The sequence below is a fragment of the Nerophis lumbriciformis genome, linkage group LG27, assembly GCF_033978685.3.
Source record: "Nerophis lumbriciformis linkage group LG27, RoL_Nlum_v2.1, whole genome shotgun sequence".
Lineage (NCBI taxonomy): Eukaryota > Metazoa > Chordata > Actinopteri > Syngnathiformes > Syngnathidae > Nerophis > Nerophis lumbriciformis.
The window spans coordinates 23,096,361-23,117,633 of record NC_084574.2 but is presented as its reverse complement, the minus strand read 5'-3'; the positions used below and the strand labels follow the sequence as shown (position 1 = coordinate 23,117,633).

Below are 21,273 nucleotides of genomic sequence, written 5' to 3'. Positions count from 1 at the left end.
AGTTTCCAAAAACAATTGTTGACTCCTCAGACCACAGAATACTTTTCCACTTTGCATCAGTCCATCTTAGATGAGCTCGGGCCCAACGAAGCCGGCGGCGTGTCTTGGTGTTGTTGATAAATGGCTTTGGCTTTGCATAGTAGAGTTTTAACTTGTACTTACAGATGTAGCGGCCAACTGTAGTTACTGACAGTGGTTTTCTGAAGTGTTCCTGAGCCCATGTGGTGATATCCTTTAAACACTGATGTTGCTTTTTGATGCAGTACCGCCTGAGGCATCAAAGTTCATGGGCATTCAATGTTACGTACAGTGATTTCTCCAGATTCTCTGAACTTTTTGATGATATTACGGACCGTAGATGGTGAAATCCCTAAATTCCTTGCAATAGCTTGTTGAGAAATGTCGTTCTTAAACTGTTCGACAATTTGCTCACACATTTTTTCACAAAGTGGGCACCCTCGCCCCATCCTTGTTTGTGAATGACTGAGCATTACATGGAAGCTGCTTTTATAACCAATCATGGCACCCACCTGTTACCAATTAGCCTGTTCACCTGTGGGATTTTCTAAATAAGTGTTTGATGAGCATTCCTCAACTTTCTCACTCTTTTTTGCCACTTGTGCCGGCTTTTTTGAAACACGTTGCAGGCATCACATTCCAAATGAGCTAATACTTGCAAAAAATAACAAAGTTTACCAGTTCGAACAATAAATATCTTGTCTTTGCAGTCTATTCAATTGAATATAGGTTGAAAAGGATTTACAAATCATTGTATTTTTATTTTTTTACGATTTACACAACGTGCCAACTTCACTGGTTTTGGGTTTTGGTGTTTGTAACATCTTCTTCCAAGTTAGTACCCTGGTAAACACAAAAATGATGCAGGAATGCAAATCGACTACATAAGAAGTAGTCTTGACAAACGGGAGGAAAACATGTTTTATACATGTCTGGCCCATCCCCCGGGAAAGACAAAAACAATAATTGCTGGTATACAGTGAAGGTCAATGGTCATCCACCAAAGACACACACAAATGTTGGTGGAGTGCTTTTGAGAGAGTAAAAAGGAAAGACATCTTTTGTGAACAGTGATTGTCCTTCCTTAGGGCAAAGGTCAATCTATTCATACCACATAGACACAACCTATGAATTCACCACACAAAATAGCCTTCAACAAGAGTAGTGTGTGGCATGTGTGTGTGTGTGTGTGTGTGTGTGTGTGTGTGTGTGTGTGTGTGTGTGTGTGTGTGTGTGTTTACCAGGAAGGATCTCCACCTTGTGACCCAGGCACAAGCCAGGGTCAAAGATCAGAAACTTTTTGTCTGTCCCTTTTAAAGACTCAAAATGGCCTGTGGGACCTCTTTGTGCACACACACACACACACACACACACACACACACACACACACACACGCAACCTCAAAACTTTTAAACAGCAGCACACCACCAATTAGGACAAACATTTGACAATATAGTTTAGTTGAAAGCTAATATGTCAGAGATAGGCTCCAGCACCCCTCGTGACCCCGAGAGGGACAAGCGGTAGAAAATGGATGGATGGATGGATGTTCATCCATGGTAATTGACTGAGAACTATCGTATTTTCCAGACCATAGGGCACAATTTTCCAAAGTGGGCTGGCTCAGGGTGGAGGACAGAGTAAAACAACTTGCACTGAGCCTAGTCTATAAAATTTGCTACACCTCCCTGATACCGAAGTACATGTCAAACTACTTCTAGAACGTAAATGACCGCCATAACCACAACACCAGGGGGAACTCCACAAACCATGTTAAACCCAGATTCCGATCTAACAAAGGTCTTACTCATTCTCTTTGTATGCCACATCAATATGGAATGCACTCCCAACAGGTGTAAAAGAAAGTGCATCGCTATCCTCTTTCAAAACCGCACTAAAAGGAAACCTCCAGGCAACTACAACCCTAGACTAACACTCTCCCCCCACCACATCCCACCTCCCCGGATTGTAAATAATCAAATGTATAAACTTGTTCTTATGCTTTCTGAGCTCACTATATTCACTGCTCGCTGTACATATCCTACCAAGTCAGTCCTACACTGTTTCAATGTCCATTTCTCAGATGATATCGTTGTTGATGACTGAAGTGCTGATAGCAACCAAATCTAACCCCCCCGCCCCAACCCCCTCCACATCCCACCCCCTGGATTGTAAATAATGTAAATAATTCAATGTATATACTCTGATGATTAACTTGTGTGATGACTGTATTATGATGATAGTATATATTTGTACCATGAATTGATTAACGTGAAACCCGACTTAAACAAGTTGAAAAACTATGTCTATGCGACGTCAAGGCTTGGTTATCCCAGAATTTTTTAATAATGAATGAGGGAAAAACGGAAATTTCAGTTTTTGGTCCGGCCCTCACTGACTTGGGACCATTGCAAAATTATGTGCGTCCCAAAGTCACCAGCCTTGGCGTCACTATAGACAGTGATTTTAAACTTGACAAACAAGTCAATGGCGTTTTAAAATCGTGTTTTTATCATCTTCGTCTTTTAGCAAAGGTAAAACCGTTTTTATCTTTTAACCTTTTTGAACAAGTCGTGCATGCTTTTATTTCAAGTCGCCTGGACTACTGCGATGCACTTTATGCTGGCATTAGCCAAAAAGCTCTCTCCCGGTTGCAGTTAGTCCAGAACACGGCAGCACGACTTTTAACAGGGGCCAGGAGACGCCAGCATATAACCCCAATCCTTGAGAGTTTGCACTGGCTCCCTGTTCATTTTAGAATTTATTTTAAAACCTTGCTGCTTGTTTTTAAAGCTTTACATGGACTGGCACCTCAGTAAATCTCGGACCTCATCCAAACTTACAATCCTGTGCGTGCTCTGAGGTCCGAGAGCCAGCTCCAGCTCGTGGTGCCCAAGACGAGACTTAAAACCAGGGGAGACAGGGCCTTCTCTGTGGTCGGCCCTAAGCTCTGGAACACTCTGCCCCTCCATGTTCGAACTGCTCCCACAGTGGAGTGTTTTAAGTCTCGTCTTAAGACCCACTTTTATTCTTTGGCTTTTAACACTACGTGAGTTGTGTGGTCCTCTGTTGTTCTCTGTGTTTTTAAAATGTTGATTTCTATTTACTGTTTTAATTGGTTTTACCCTTTAAAATTGTTTTTAATCATATTTTATATTGTTTTTAATTGTGTTTAATATTGTTGTGCAGCACTTTGGAAACATTTTGTTGTTTAAATGTGCTATATAAATAAAGTGGATTGGATTGGATTGAAAAACGTATTCGGGTGTCACCATTTAGTGGTCAATTGTACGGAATATGTACCTGTACTGTGCAATCTACTAATAAAAGTTTCAATCAATCAATCAACACCGGGTTATAATGCGCACCGCCGATGAATGGTCGATTTTCGATCTTTTTTCATATATAAGGTGCACCGGATTATAAGGCACATTAAAAACCTCTAAAGGCTTAGTTGGCCACATGCTTGGACAGCCCCTTTTAGCTCTTATTTCCAAAATTGTGTACACTACTGAATTGGGGTCTTATGTGCTTATGTGGACACTTATACTGCCACCTCATGGTGTCAGAAGAGTACAACATACAGTATAACATAATAATACTCCTATGTTTAAAGGCCTACTGAAATGCGATTTTCTTATTCAAACGGGGACAGCAGGTCTATTCTATGTGTCATACTTGATCATTTTGCGATATTGCCATATTTTTGCTGAACGGATTTAGTAGAGAACATTGACAATAAAGTTCGCAACTTTTGGTCGCTGATAAAAAAGCCTTGCCTCTACCGGAAGTAGCAGACGAGTAGCGTGACGTCACAGGTTGTGGAGCTCCTCACATCCGCACATTGTTTACAATCATGGCCACCAGCAGCGAGAGCGATTCGGACAGAGAAAGCGACGATTTCCCCATTAATTTGAGCGAGGATGAAAGATTTGTGGATGAGGAAAGTGAGAGTGAAGGACTAGAGGGCAGTGGGAGCTATTCAAATAGGGATGATGCTGTGAGAGGCGGGTGGGACCTGATATTCAGCTGGGAATGACTAAAACAGTAAATAAACACAAGATATATATATATACTCTATTAGCCACAACACAACCAGGCTTATATTTAATATGCCACAAATTAATCCCGCATAACAAACACCTCCCCCCTCCCGTCCATATAACCCACCAATACAACTCAAACACCTGCACAACACACTCAATCCCACAGCCAAAAGTTCCATTCACCTCCCCAAAGTTCATACAGCACATATATTTCCCCAAAGTCCCCAAAGTTACGTACGTGAGACTTTTTGAGACTTTTATTAGTAGGTTGCACAGTTAAGTACATATTCCGTACAATTGACCACTAAAATGGTAACACCCGAATAAGTTTTTCAACTTGTTTAAGTCGGGGTCCACTTGATTCATGATACAAATATATACTATCATATACGTATACTATCATCATAAAACAGTCATCACACAAGATAATTATCAGGGTGTATACATTGAATTATTTACGTGACATGCACATAGCGGCACGCACGTACGGGCAAGCGATCAATCTTTATCAATCAATCTTTATTTATATAGCCCTAAATCACAAGTGTCTCAAAGGGCTGCACAAGCCACAACGACATCCTCGGTACAAAGCCCACATACGGGCAAGGAAAAACTCACCCCAGTGATCAAATGTTTGGAAGCGATCAAATGTTTGGAAGCGTATTCACGGTACCGTGTCTGCGTATCCAACTCAAAGTCCTCCTGGTAAGAGTCTCTGTTGTCCCAGTTCTCCACAGGCCAATGGTAAAGATTGGCTGTCATCTTTCGGGAATGTAAACAATGAAACACCGGCCGTGTTTGTGTTGCTGAAGTCGGCCGCAATACACCGCTTCCCTCCTACAGCTTTCTTCTTTGCTGTCTCCATTGTTCATTGAACAAATTGCAAAAGATTCACCAACACAGATGTCCAGAATACTGTGGAATTTTGCGATGAAACAGACGACTTAATAGCTGGCAACCATGCTGCCTCAAAATGTCCTCCACAATCCGCGACGTCACGCGCTGATGTCATAATACCGAGACGTTTTCAGCAGGATATGTCGCACGAAATTTAAAATTGCACTTTAGTAAGCTAACCCGGCCGTATTGGCATGTGTTGCAATGTTAAGATTTCATCATTGATGTATAAACTATCAGACTGCGTGGTCGGTAGTAGTGGGTTTCAGTAGGCCTTTAATGTAGAACATGTCAAAAGAGAAAGTAAGCAGATATTAACAGTAAATGAACAAGTAAATTAATAAATTATTTTCTACCACTTGTCCTTAATAATTTTAACAAAATAATAGAATGGAAAATGACACAATATGTTACTGCTTGTGTCAGCAGACTAGTGTTGTTCCGATACCAATATTTTCGTACCGGTACCAAAATTATTTTGATACTTTTCGTTACTTTTCTAAATAAAGGGGACCACAAAACGACTTTCAATATCGACACATTATACAAAGGTGTTTCATCACACCACATTTACAATCTTAATGCCGCTGTATTTGTAAGCCTAATAACTTCTAATACAGATGTTGAATTGTCCTATTCTAGTGTACAGAAGGTGATTTTGCGGTTGTTTCGAGTGAAGAGGGTTTAGCTTTAGACATATTACTGCTGAGAGGCCTATTACAGCTAAATATCTGTGGGTGTGGGTGTGTGCGTGCGCGTGTGTGTGTGTGTGTGTGTGTGTGTGTGTGTGTGTGTGTGTGTGTGTGTGTGTGTGTGTGTGTGTGTGTGTTCTTGTATTTCTACCATTCTCGAGACATCAACAAGGAAAAGTACCTTCCATATGAGGACCGGTGAACAAGTTAGGACATAAATCATGGTCCCAATGCGGAAAACCATTGCATCCAATAGAGAATGTCTTACCCTAATGTGGGATCTGAGCCAAGGATGTCGTTGTGGCTTGTGCAGTCCTTTGAGACACTTGTGATTCAGGGCTATATAAATACATTTTGATTGATTGATTGATTGATTGATTGAGAATGCCTCTTCACCTGGTGGTGAAATCTATTAAAATTAGGGTGGTCCCAAAAAAGGGGGATTTTTCAAATTGACTGTGTGTCGGTTTTAAAAGTGCTCCCCCTCTGGTCAACATATGTAATAACAAGTGTGTGTAAGAAATTGAAATGCGCCCCCTTTGGCCAAAATTAATTAAAAAAAAAGAAAAAAGAAAGAAATATGTTTATAGAGGCATACTATAATAACGAAGTAAATAATGAAGATTAAAAATCAATTACAAACAAAAAATAAAATAAAAACCCAAAAAACTAAAAGCCTACCTTTTTTTTAAAATTATATTTGCATAGTATGTATATATTATTAATGTTGTAAATACAAATCTTTATATATCTAGAAAGGGCGGTACTAAAGAGGTAGGCATTTTTTGGAGGTCTCGAGAAGGTAACAAATACAAGAAAGTGTGTGTGCGTGCGTGCGTGCGTGTGTGTGAGTGTGTGTGTGTGTGTGTGTGTGTGTGTGTGTGTGTGTGTGTGTGTGTGTGTGCGTGTGCAGCATGTGGTTTCTGATGACAACCATTTAAAGGTGTCAGACTGGAGCCAAAGAAAATTATCAAAGCCACACACACACACACACACACACACACACACACACACACACACACACACACACACACACACACACACACACACACACACACACACAAGCCTCATTCCTCTCTTTTTTCTGCGCAGTCTAAACAAGCGTGTTATCTTGGCCCTCATTAGATAATGGATGACAACAGGTCACATGACCCGCCCTAACAAGGTTGCTAAGAGCGACATCTTAATGGCGCCTTAAAGCACCGCTCACGGAAACGACACACGTATTAGAGGTAAGTACTTATAATTACTCTTCCACAAACACCCACAATGTTATTTGTACATGTTTGTGGTTGTGTTTAACCTGTCCCATGAAGGTTATCGACCAACATGGAATTTGAAGTATTCCGGTAGATGGAAAAAGTCACTGATAGACTGTAATTAACCACAATAGAACCACCAACACGCTTAGCAAAGTTACATAAAAAAAAACATCACGTTTGTACGTGGACAATTCAACATGTCTGAAAAGGAATTGGGGAAAGCAGAGGTTATGTAATCCTACACCTTTTCCAAGTTTTAGCAAATACTGATAGTTTGTAAAATGTGTACCGTATTTTCCAAACCATAGTGCGCACCCGGGGCTCTCATCCGTGAATCACTGGTGCAACAACAAGGCCGGAAATGTGTCCCGTGAAGAACTCTCTAATAACTAAAGTTCCTTGGGTGGATTATGTAAACTCCCTACACCGGTAGTTTTTAGCGCTTCCATGGCGAGATATAAGTTAGAACTTTACACTACTTTATATTAGAAATGGCAACAGCAGAGGATGAATGTCCCATAACAAGAAGATAGAGAAAAAGAAGAAGTTTATCGACTACGGTATCGGCACGGACTACAGTGGCGGACGTGCTCTAATTTTCAGGATTTATGCAGATCCCAAATACACATCAGCAGGTACCAGAAGGTAAGAAAAGTTGGTTTTGCATAATATTGTCAAACAAAACGCCAGATAATATGTCTGTTAATGGGTGCCATTTTGCGGTCCTTACACACACACACCATAGTAATACTTGTATCTCTGACTACGGTAGCCGTAATGGGCCGACAATCCATCAAGCGGTGCAACTTCAATGTCATACTAAAATATGTTGATAGATTGTTGAGTGCCATGTGTAATGTTCTTTATTTTCAATGGAACATTAAAAGTTTTGGTGTTGTTTACTGCCGTCATATTGCAGTCAACACGTATCTCTGATGTGTGACTGCCATCTACTGGTCACACTTATCATTACACCATGTACCAAATAAAATTGCTTCGAGGCCGGTAAGCACAACAAGAATTATTGTGCTTGCCTTATAAGGCGCACCGGGTTATAAGGCGCGCTGTCGATTTGTGAGAAAATGAAAGGATTTTAAGTGCGCCTTATAGCCCGAAAAATACGGTAATAATGAAATTAATTTAATTTCTACTAAGCTTATTAATTGAATGCCCAAAGTTGGATGGTGTAAACTCCAGCTTAACCGTAACCCTAATAAGGACAAACGGTAGAGAAAATAGACGGGGACATTCATTCGGTAATAAAAGAAAAAATTAATAAACAAGGGAGTCAATATTGGCAGAAACACTGTAGAGAAATGAATACCCTAGTTACATGATAAAACACAAACATTGATTAATTCAATACATTGACAATATATTATAGATATTACACAAGAACATCATACTGAATACAAACATATATAATAAATGGTAGCTAATACCTCATCAAATAATACATAATAAAGTGAAGATCAATATCAGACGAGGTGGTATTCTTTAATACATAAGGAATTCAGGATAAATTGTATCACACACTGTGATATTTATTAAATAACACCAAATGAATAACATTTGGATAAATGACACCCGACACTATGGTATTTGTCAATAAATGAGGAATAACTCAAGATAAATTCTATCCGACATTGTAATAGTCAGTGAATAACAATAAATAAAAGAGAAAAGGATACATGATATCAGACACTGTGGTATTTATTAAATAACATTGAATGGGATCTAGATACGTTATATCAGACACTGTTGTATTTATGTATTAACAATACATGAATAACATCAGAGAAAAAAAAAATCAGACAATGTGGTTTACTAAACAACAATAAATGAATAAAATCAGGATAAATGATGTCAGACACTGTTGGACTTGATAAATAACAATTAATTAAATCAGGATAAATGATATAAGCCACTGTGGTATTCATTAAACAACAATGGATGAATACAATCCGGATTAATGACATCAGACATGTTTGTAATCATTAAGTAACAATAAATAAATTAAATTAGGAGAAATGATATCAGACAATGTGGTAATAATTGAATAACAAACTGATAAAAGTAGAATAAACAAAATCAGACACTGTTGTTTTTGGTAATAAATTAGGAATAATTCAGGATAAACAATATCAGACACTGTTGTATTTGGTAATAAATTAGGAATAATTCAGGATAAATAATAGACACTGTGATAGACGTTAAATAACAATAAATGTACAAAATTAGGATAAACAATATCAGATACTGTGATAATCATTAAATAACAATGAATGAAATTTGGACATATGATATTGAACACTGTTGTATTCATTAAATACCAATAAATGAATGAAATCAGGATAAATGATATCAGACACTGTGTTGTTCATTAAATAACAAATGAACGAATACATTTAGAAGTTAGATATAAGACACTGTGGTTATTATTAAAGAACAATACATGAAGGAAACTGGGATACATATCAGCCACTGTGATATTTATTAAATAATAATTAATAAATGAAATCAGGATACATTACATCAAACAATGTGGTTCATCATAATTCTTCCTACCTCGGTCTGACCACATGTGTGTACTGTTTTTAGACTGGCTCCTATTAGAACATGGACTTCTTTACACAAACAAATCCACAGATTGACTATTTATCGCTATGCAATATTTTCAATAAAATTGTTCTTGCTGGGAATTTTTTTTTTATACATTTTTGGTTTTAGGAATAAAGTTTTTGTTGAGTAACGTTTGTGAATGAAATGTACTTTTATAAATATTCCCCCACAGCTCCATGCTATTATTTAGATATGGTAGCACACAAACAGCTAAGAGTTTTCGTTCCAGAATGTTTTACTTTATTCAAAAGATTTAAAAAAAAAACACTTTTGTTGACATCATTTTAGTCCAAAGAGGTGTTTGTTTTCTGAGAAGAGTGTCACATACCAAGAGACACAGGCGCACACCCTCAGTGCCATGGCTGGCGCCTGTGATTACGCTGTTAAACTAAATGACTTTCCTGTGTTTGGTTTGATGGATGCCATCATTCTCATGGATCTAAAACAGGTAAGTGCACCCCCAACCTTTAGCCCTTTTATTCCCTTCCAACCCCCACCAAATTCCCCACATGCACACATTTAGCCAAATGTGCCTTTTCCTCCAGCTTTATCTCATAGCTTTGTATCTTGACTTATATTCTATTATTATTGTTGTTGTTGTTTTGCAATGTTTACAACCTTTGCAAGACTGCTGACTAATCACTTTCTTAATGTCGCTCTTATGTTCCATTTTCATATGTGCAGTGTTTTTACTACATATTTTTCTTATGAATACCAAATATTACGGCCAAACATTGTATAAAACAAATAACTTTGATTCAGACCAATCAGTGCATCCAAATTTAATTACATCATCCATCATATTCACTCGTTTCCTGTCTTATTTTGTCATGAACTAAATTAAAGCATCAATAACGGGTAACTTTGATGAAAATCATTATATTCTTTGTAGCTTCGGTATAACCTAATGCGGGGGTCTTTAGCCAGACACCATTCTGGATGTTAATAAAAACACCTTAATGACATAAAAAAAATAAAAAAAGACAAAAAATTGCAGCAAATGAAGCACAAAGAAATGGGACAAGTTTGGGGAGATTTTGAAGAGGTGGTGCAGCAGGATGACATCACTTTTAATAAAATGCATCTTAGAATAACTTGAACACCGTAACGGCACAAGCAAAAAATATTTTACGGAATAAACACAGTACAAACGAATAGCAATGTTATTTTAATATTTGCATTGATAATGGGGCGGGAACTTCACGCAGGTTGGAATGTGTGGTTGCTTATTTGGGCTTGCTTTTCTTTCCCCACAATAAAGCAAAACGCAACTTTTCTAACAACGCATTCTGTTTATCGAGCCTCCGGTAGACTTGATACGCAGGCAAATGACACGGCCGAGACTGACAGAGAAAACAATATAACATACATATAAACATATTCATATTGGAAGAAAGACACTACATGACTATATTACACCCCAGGCGGAAAATGTCTTGTGTCAATTTGTGTTGATCCGTTAAAAACTGCATAAGGTTTCCATAAACATTTGCATGAATAAAACAAATTGTACAGTCCTATAGTGGTCGTACATTTTAATAAGGTTGACTATTTAAAAAAAAATAAAAAATTTGTGTTTAATCATGATTAATTACTAGTTAACTATGGACCAAATGTGATTAGTCACAATTAAAGATTCTAATCGTTTGACAGCCCTAATAAAAGATTGGATATAATTAATTTAACCTGATATAATGGTAGAGAAAACGGTATGGATAGCTGATAGTTTAGACCGGGGGTCTGCAACATGCGGCTCTTTAGCGCCGCCCTAGTGGCTCCCTGGAGCTTTTTCAAAAATGTATGAAAATGGAAAAAGATGAGGAAAAAATATATATTTTTTGTTTTAATATGGTTTCTGTAGGAGAACAAACATGACACAAATGTCCCTAATTGTTAGAAATCCCACTGTTTATATTAAACATGCTTCACTGATGAGAGGATTTGGCGCGCGCCTTTTGTTCCAAGTTCGGAAGTCCTTGAACGCACCATAGTTTGTTTACATGTACAACTTTCTTTGATGCTGCCACCGAAAGACGTGTTATGTGCCAATCCTTCTTTGTCGCTATTTGTCCATCAAATGTTTTATACTGTGCGTGAATCCACAAAGGTGAGCTTTGCTGATGTTATTGACTTGTGTGGAGTGCTAATCAGACATATTTGGTCACTGCATGACTGCAAGCTAATCGATGCTAACTTGCTATTTATGCTAGCTTTATGTACATAATGCATCATTATTCCTCGTATTTTAGGTATATCTGAGCTCATTTAATTTGTAGTTTCCGTTTCCTCGTTTCCTTCAACTTGAACACACACATCTTTACCTTTGGCCATTCTAAGCCAGTAATTTCCAGGCGTTATCACACCTTGTGAAAAGCCTCCGTTTTAGTAATGTTTTCCAATGTTGTAAAAATGTGTAGTATAAATATTACATTTCAACATTTCTGTCAACGAAGATTTGCATCAGCCTGCAACAGTCATTTTGATAGTAGGCTAATATAGACACTTACATCATGTGTTTCCTTCATTATAAGACTTATATACAGCATTTCATTTTTTGCGGCTACAGACAGATTTTTTTTTTGTATTTATGGTCCAATATGGCTCTTTCAACATTTTGGGTTGCCAACCCCTGACCTAATGCTAGCGACTAAGACCAAATAATTTGGGCGGATCTTACGGTGTTCAATGTGACATTCATTACGCCAACTAGCGGTGGTGAGGCTTGAACCCAAATATTTGCTGGAACCTGGAAACATACACCTTACAGTCATATAACTTGGTATGTGACACATGCTAACTGATAGCATGCCAACGTTAGCATGCTAACTTTTTGAGCTAGTTTTGCAACCGTTTATCCCTGAGTCATATAACTTGGTACGTGACACTTGTAAGCTGTTAGCATACAAATGTTAGCATACCAACATTGAAGTGCTAACTTTTTTTTGCTAAATGTACTCTTTTTTTCTCTCTAATTCCCCATCCATACACCTTAGAGTCATAACGTGGTGTGTGACACAAGCTAGCTATTATCATGCTCACGTTAGCTTGCTAGAATGCTAAAGTTAGCATGCTAACTTTCTGAGCTAGTTTTGCAACCGTTCACCCCAAAGTCACATAACTTGGTATGTCCATTTTCTACCGCTTCTCGAGGTCGCTGGAGCCTATCTCAGCTACATTCGGGCGGAAGGCGGGGTATACCCTGGACAAGTCACCACCTCATCGCAGGGCCAATACAGATAGACAGACAACATTCACACACTAGGGCCAACTTAGTGTTGCCAATCAACCTATCCCCAGGTGTCTTTGGAGGTGGGAGGAAGCCGGAGTTCCCAGAGAGAATCCACGGGGAGAACATGCAAACTCCACACAGAAAGACCCAGAGCCCGGGATTGAACCCAGGACCTTCTTATTGTGAGGCACACGCATTAACCCCTGGACCACCGTGATGCCCTTGGTACTTGGTATGTGACACTTGTTAACTTTTAGCATGCAAACAATAGCATGCTAGCTCGCTAGCTTAAGCATGCTAACTTTTTCATATAATTTTACACTTTTTTCCTCTGTTTCCGAACCCATACACACCTTACAGCCGTGTTAATTGACATGTGAGACATGCTAACTGTTAGCATGCCATCATTAGCACACATGCTAAGTGTTATCATTTTAATATGCGCATGTTAACATTTTAGGCTAGGCCTGGTGCTCATTTTGTACAGTTGCACCTAAAACTCACGGATTCTGACACTCGGCACCATCTTAAAAGCAAGGCGGCTTCCGGCGACCCCCGGCCAGAGGTCCAGGGCACAGATATCAATATGTATTTCAATACTTTTTCAAATAAAGGGGTCCACAAATAAATTTCCCTAATGGCTTAATTGTAACAGAAAATCTTATGATAAAACTTATGATTAAACATACTTTTCTTATTGCGCTCAAATAAAAATTGTAGAAGATTGGAATCCAATTAAAAGGCATTAAAAACACTGGGATTTTCTTATTGAAATCAAAGAAGACTTTACAATTGTACAGATTACATATAGCCTGCCATAATCTGGAATTAGGTTAGAATAGAATAGAAAGCTTGATTGACATTGTATTAAATGCTTCGTGGTTTATCGTTGCCAATTTTGATCTGTGCTTTAAAACAAATACAATAATTAATAAATACTGACAACAATACAAAAATATAAAATATAAAAATGTGTGTTTAAAAAACACATTGTTAAAGATAAAACACAAATAAAATAGTGGGAACTTATTACGAAATTCAATCAACGGACTTGTATTATTTTACGCTCTGACTCTTTAAACTCCTTGGGCAGATCTGAATGTTTGTTATTTAAATGTTTACCTAAGTTTGCAGCAAAGGTGGTAATACTGTACTGACACCTGTCGCAAGGCATATTTTGAAGCTTGCAGCGCGGGGCTTTTGTGTTTAAAGCGTCACCTTTATCTGTCGTTTTGAAGCCCAAATACCTCTATATTGCGCTTCACGCGCATTATTTATTAACCAGGAGAATTGCCATTTTTTGCCATTTTTCCCGTCCAGAATGTTTCTGCCTGTATACGCTCAGTGTGTGTGCGTTGACACCATCTGTACGTCACCATTTGTGGATGAAAAAAAAAGTACCGATATTTTTCAAAGCCAGTAGTACCGTATTTTTCGGACTTTAAAGCGCACTTAAAATACTTTCATTTTCTCAAAACTCGACAGTGCGCCTTATGAAAAGAATAATATTGGTTGTGCTTACGGACCTTGATGCTATTTTTTTTGGTACATGGTGAAATGATAAGTGTGACCATTAGATGGCAGTCAAACATAAGAGATACGTGTGCACTCCAATATGACTCAAGTAAACAACACCAAAATGTTATATGTTCCATTGAAAATATAGAACATTACACATGGCGCTCAAAAATCTATCAAAATGTTTTAGTACGACTTTGGTTAGCTATGAAGCCGCACCGCTTGATGGATTGTACTGTGCTTCAACATAGGAGTATTATTATGGTGTGTGTATAAGATAAGACATTATCTGGCATTTTGTTTCGCAATATTATGCAAAAGCTACTTTTCTTACCTTTTGGTAGATGCTGCTCTGTAGTTGGGATCTGGATAAATCCTGAAAATTTGCGCGAGTCCGCCTTTGTACTCCGTGCCGACACCGTAGTCCAGTGGTTCTCAAATGGGGGTACGCGTACCCCTGGGGGTATTTGAAGGTATGCCAAGGGGTACGTGAGATTTTTTTTAAATATTCTAAAAATAGAAACAATTAAAAAAATCCTTTATAAACATATTTATTGAATAATACTTCAGGAAAATATGAATGTAAGTTCATAAACTGAACATCAAATCAAGTAGGCTATTCCATTCATTACCATAAACCCAGAGTTTCCCCCATGCCATGATGGTTTGACCCTCACTAAAATGTCTGTCAAAAAGAACTGTGAAAAGAAATGCAACAATGCAATATTCAGTGTTGACAGCTAGATTTTTTTGTGGACATGTTCCATAAATATTGATGTTAAAGATTTATTTTTTTGTGAAGAAATGTTTAGAATGAAGTTCATGAATCCAGATGGATCTCTATTACAATCCCCAAAGAGGGCACTTTAAGTTGATGATTACTTCTATGTGTAGAAATCTTTATTTATAATTGAATCACTTGTTTATTTTTCAACAAGTTTTTAGTTATTTTATATGTTCTTTTCCAAATAGTTCAAGAAAGACCACGACAAATGAGCAATATTTTGCACTGTTATACAATTTAATAAATCAGAAACTGATGACATAGTGCTGTATTTTACTTCTTTATCTCTTTTTTTCAACCAAAAATGCTTTGCTCTGATTAGGGGGTACTTGAATTAAAAAAATGTTCACATCACTGAAAAAAGGTTGAGAACCACTGCCGTAGTAAATAAGCTTCTTCTTTTTCTCTATCTTCTTGTTATGGGACATTCATCCTCCACTTTTGCCATTTCTAATAAAAAGTAGTGCAAAGTTCTTACTTATATCTGTCAGTAAACTTGCCATGAAAGCGCTAAAACATACTGGTGTAGTGAGTTTACGTTATTCACCCAAGGAACTTTAGTTATTGGAGTTCTGGTCAGACGGGTTTTCATTTAGCATGCTTCGGTTGATAATTAAACAAGTAAACTACATGGAGAAGAAGACTGTTGTCTCTTGGGAATTTTTTGATGGTATGTGACGTTAAAGTTTTCACATTTGCAAGCCCTTCTTCACTATTTTAGCCAAATGTTAGCTAGCGTGGCTAGCTGGTAACAAACTAACGTGTTCTACATTATATAACTTATGCAGAAATTGGGAAATTTTCTCTGGCTTTTCCTGGGTGAGTCAGCAACAGAAGGGCCAGATTCATACCCTCTACTGCTCGTTAGGCCCACTACCCTATATGCAAAGAGTAATTGGGAAACCACTACCCGCACGGGAACGCCCAAAATGTAGAGATGGTGCTAAATTACACAAGTCACTTTCAAATTGGGGTTTGTTTGTAATGTGGCGTCCGAGGGCCAAATGATAGGCGGACAGACTTTCAGTTTGTTGGAAGTGTGGCGTGTGTATTGACAAACGTGTCTTAAACCCGTGTAAAACCGAACAAAAAAATGTAAGTAGCAACTTAAAAAATCAAAAGTACAAAGCAAAGAATCTTACTCACTCAAATCAAGGAAGGAAGGAAAGCATGTGTTTTGGCATCAGCACGTCTGAATTGTTCACAACAAAATGGCCCCCGCACATAACCTTTTATATGACTTCCCATACTACCTGGCATGCGCCACTGTTGCCCACAGGTTTGCTCACCAACATGATCTAACATTTCTACACGTCAAACAGTTAGCCTACAGTAGCGTGTCATCATAGTGTTAAAATTAAAGAAACCCAAAGATACTATTGCTATCTAACCCTCATATCTCTCTGAACCAATCCTAAAATTAATCTAAATAGAAAACAAACCACCCCTGTGAGTTGGTACAATCTGTGATGACATCATCAACTTCACAAAACCAGGAAGTACTGGTTGCGACCCGCCATAAAATGAAGAAGAAGAAGAAGAAGAACCAGGAAATACCCCAAACATTTCTGAAGATAAGCTGCCACTACACGTAAGTATCTTGCAACAGTTAAATTAACACTTTTATCTGATACAAAATTAAACCAGTACTCTTATAAATGCTAGCAAACCAACAACATAATGAGGTGAATTAGACATGTTGGGACGAGTGAAGAGTACCAAGTTCATCCACTCTGCCACAGGATTAAACAGGGTCACTCTTCTAAAGTATCATCACAGCAACTATCTTTTCCAAACGAAATCAGAATCAGAATCAGAAATACTTTATTAATTTTAATAAATTAAAATTTTCAGCACAATCTCATTCAAGTTCTGACAAACATTACAGGGAGGCAGAACAGGATCAAACATTACAGGGAGACAGAACAGGATCGCTGACGGGTCTGCCAACTTCCGGCGCCCCTTACAAAAAAGGTGTGATGCAGGTAAACAATGGGGGGGGTGAGACAAAAAAAAATCTGTCTAAACCTGGGCCCCTGGAGAGGGGGTCTAGACTGAGGCCAAGGGAAAAAACAACTCATAGAACATAGCACACATTCCTCTTACATGCAGCCCTAATTTCCCTTAGTCAGTTTTGCCCACCCCCCATCTGTCTTTTTCTTCACTTTCTTTTAGACATGACCGTTTCTTTTTTTTATTTCAGTCTGTGCTCTGTTCTCTGAGACACAACATAGTCAGGCTGACAATTGCCAAGCTCAAGCACATGGCTACTTTCAATATGATTTGCATAATTATAAGGGGGCGTGGTCGGGGCGTGCTGAGCTACGCCCACGTCTGCTCTGATTTCAAGTTGATTGTGATGTTTCAAAGAAATGTGCTTGGATTTGTGCTTGTGCACACTTTAATACTTCTGAATTTTTACTTGCGTACGCCGTTTTCAGGATTCAAACTCACGTCTATTTTTAGTAGGAAATTCACGCAACTCTTGTTACACGAGGTCCCTGGGATAAAGGTCACCACACGCCACTAGAAAAGGGTTGTACGGTATACCGGTATTAGTGTAGTACCGCGATACTAATGAATCATATTCGGTACTATACCGCCTCTAAAAAGTACCGTAAAATGTAAACAAACGCCATTGGTGGATCTACACCTAAAATCCACTGTAATGATACCAAGTACAGTAGCGTATCTAGTCGATACTACTGTGATTAAATCAATATTTTTTGGCCTCACAACATCTTCTTTCGTTTTTTATTTATTTATATTACGTTTATAAACTCAGGAAATATGTCCCTGGACACACGAGGACTTTGAATATGACCAATGTATGATCCTGTAACTACTTGGTATGGGATTGTTAAACCAAATTTGTGGTATCATCCAAAACTAATGTAAAGTATCAAACAACAGAAGAATAAGTGATTATTACATTTTAACAGAAGTGTAGATAGAACATGTTAAAAGAGAAAGTAAGCAGATATTAACAGTAAATGATCAAGTAGATTAATAATTCATTTTCTACCACTTGTCCTTAATAATTTTGGCAAAATAATAGAATGGAAAATGACACAATATGTTACTGCATATGTCAGCAGCTAAATTAGGAACCTTTGTTAAGAAACATATGTTTAACGTACCGTAAGATTTTTTGTTAACATAAAGCCAATGCAATTTTTTGTGGTCCCTTTTATTTAGAAAAGTACCGAAAAGTTTCAAAATAATTTTGGTACCGGGACAACACTACGCTAGAACTAACAAAAGCAGTGTTTCTTAACCATATTGTCATGATCCGTTGCTGAGATCATGTTTTGTTCAGTTTGTTTGACTCCCTCAGTTCTGTTTTCAGCACCCTTGGGTTTGTGTATTTTTGGTTACCATGGGTGCTGATTAGTTTCACCTGCCTCTGATTAGTGTTCAGGACGCTCACCTGCTTCCGGGCATTAATCAGAGAGCTACATATTCCTGTTTTTCGCCACACTCAGTCTGGCTGTCTGATTTGCAATGCAACACGTTACGCGTGTTACCCATTTTTGATTTCTGAGCTCAGCGTCGCCATTTGTTTACCTCTTTATATGCTAAGCTTTTGCGTTGGCCTTTTCCTTAGCTTTGCTTCCCGTGCTATCGGCACGTTTGTTTTGTTTGTTTGGTATCCTGTATGATTTATGAAGAATAAATAATTTCCTTACCTGCACCTTGCCTCCGGGGTTTCCGTCTGCATCTTGGGAGAACGATCCACGCAGTAAAATGCGACCACGACGCGACACATACGGCCCGTTGTTTCTCAGCTTTGGTCCGTATGAGCTGCAATACACTTTCCCACCACTTGTGTCAGTAATGACAAGATAAAACAAACAGAAGAAGTCATAAAGAAGTTTCTTAAGCACATAAATTATGGCTCAAGTGTTAAAGTGTATTTATCGTTTGCACTTTAATTTCATAGACAGTTTATTTATTAATTTAGTAACAAAATTACATAATTTGGTATATGTGTGTGTGTCTGTGAGAAACAACAAGTGTGTATGAGAGTGAGAAAGAAAGAAAAGCAAGACAGCTGGAATGTGTCAAGACTGACGAGAGACATTCCTGTTAGTGTAGCATAACCGTCTACTACTCTGCTGATAACACTGGCACCTCTCTGACATACACACACACACACACACACACACATACACACACTCACACACACACTTGCACTCTGCTATCTGTAGCACTGCGCTACCAATACTAATGCCATGGGAACCAGACTGTGGGTTAAATTATTCCACTGTGTATGCATAAACACACACACACACACACACACACACACACACACACACACACACACACACACACACACACACACACACACACACACACACACACACACTTTCGCATGGCTTGTGTGTTTCAGTGACCTCACTGTGGAAAGAGTTAAGATAGTCTTATCTGTTGTGCTCACACGCTAAAATGCTTGTGTGCCCAAACACACACACACACACACACACACACACACACACACACACACACACACACACACACACACACACACACACACACACACTAGTGGGACATTGATCATAAAAGAGGCAACTACCTTATGCTGCTGTATTGACATCATCAGCTGGCGAGCTGCTTTTTCGCCTCGGAGCTCGTGAAAGTTTATTCTAGATCAGACCTGGGCAAATTAAGGCCCGGGAAATTTTTCAATCCGGCCCGCCGGATATTCCCAAATAATTTGTTTTAGATCTTTAAGATGGAAAGTGTAGCTGCCTTTATGATGTGCAGTGATGTTTTCAAATGACCGTAAGTCTTGAACTATACAAAGTATTTCTATGGCTGGAATCTGCGCTTTTGCATGATATACTAGTTACTATGATAACCTAATTAGTATAAAGTCTGAATGTCATAAAAACAGTTAGCTCCATCTTTTGACACTTCTTCCACTCCCGTCCTTGCACGCTACACCGCTACAACAAAGATGACGGGGAGAAGACGCTGCCGAAGGTGAGCCACGTAAATAAGACCGCCCACAAAACGACGCATCCTGAAACGACTGTCAGAAAGTGGCTTGAAGATGATCTGTAAAACATAATCTATCCAACATTTTGACCAAAGAACTACCATTACATGTTATGTAGACCACAAGGAAGTGTTTTACATTTAGAAAAATTTTTAATAATATGACTCCTTTAATGCGCCCTCCAACCCGGTGCGCCTTATACAGGTAAAAGCCAGTAAATTAGAATATTTTGAAAAACTTGATTTATTTCAGTAATTGCATTCAAAAGGTGTAACTTGTACATTATATTTATTCATTGCACACAGACTGATGCATTCAAATGTTTATTTCATTTAATTTTGATGATTTGAAGTGGCAACAAATGAAAATCCAAAATTCCGTGTGTCACAAAATTAGAATATTACTTAAGGCTAATACAAAAAAGGGATTTTTAGAAATGTTGGCCAACTGAAAAGTATGAAAATGAAAAATATGAGCATGTACAATACTCAATACTTGGTTGGAGCTCCTTTTGCCTCAATTACTGCGTTAATGCGGCGTGGCATGGAGTCGATGAGTTTCTGGCACTGCTCAGGTGTTATGAGAGCCCAGGTTGCTCTGATAGTGGCCTTCAACTCTTCTGCGTTTTTGGGTCTGGCATTCTGCATCTTCCTTTTCACAATACCCCACAGATTTTCTATGGGGCTAAGGTCAGGGGAGTTGGCGGGCCAATTTAGAACAGAAATACCATGGTCCGTAAACCAGGCACGGGTAGATTTTGCGCTGTGTGCAGGCGCCAAGTTCTGTTGGAACTTGAAATCTCCATCTCCATAGAGCAGGTCAGCAGCAGGAAGCATGAAGTGCTCTAAAACTTGCTGGTAGACGGCTGCGTTGACCCTGGATCTCAGGAAACAGAGTGGACCGACACCAGCAGATGATATGGCACCCCAAACCATCACTGATGGTGGAAACTTTACACTAGACTTCAGGCAACGTGGATCCTGTGCCTCTCCTGTCTTCCTCCAGACTCTGGGACCTCGATTTCCAAAGGAAATGCAAAATTTGCTTTCATCAGAAAACATGACTTTGGACCACTCAGCAGCAGTCCAGCTCTTTTTTTCCTTAGCCCAGGTGAGACGCTTTTCGCGCTGTTTCTTGGTCAACAGTGGCTTGACACGAGGTATGCGGCAGTTGAAACCCATGTCTTTCAAGCGTCTCTTGGTG

General features: G+C 38.6%; 1 protein-coding gene across 2 annotated transcripts in view; it reads right to left on the bottom strand.

Annotated features, from left to right (window-relative positions):
- Positions 1-16,266, bottom strand: part of hand2 (heart and neural crest derivatives expressed 2) — a 148,729-nt gene extending 132,463 nt beyond the window's left edge. For both annotated transcript variants that reach the window (XM_061988375.1, XM_061988374.1), the window contains exon 1: positions 16,215-16,266. The gene's annotated coding sequence lies outside the window, so the exon portion shown is untranslated. The remainder of the gene's footprint in view (positions 1-16,214) is intronic.
- Between the last annotated feature and the right edge of the window lie 5,007 nt (positions 16,267-21,273).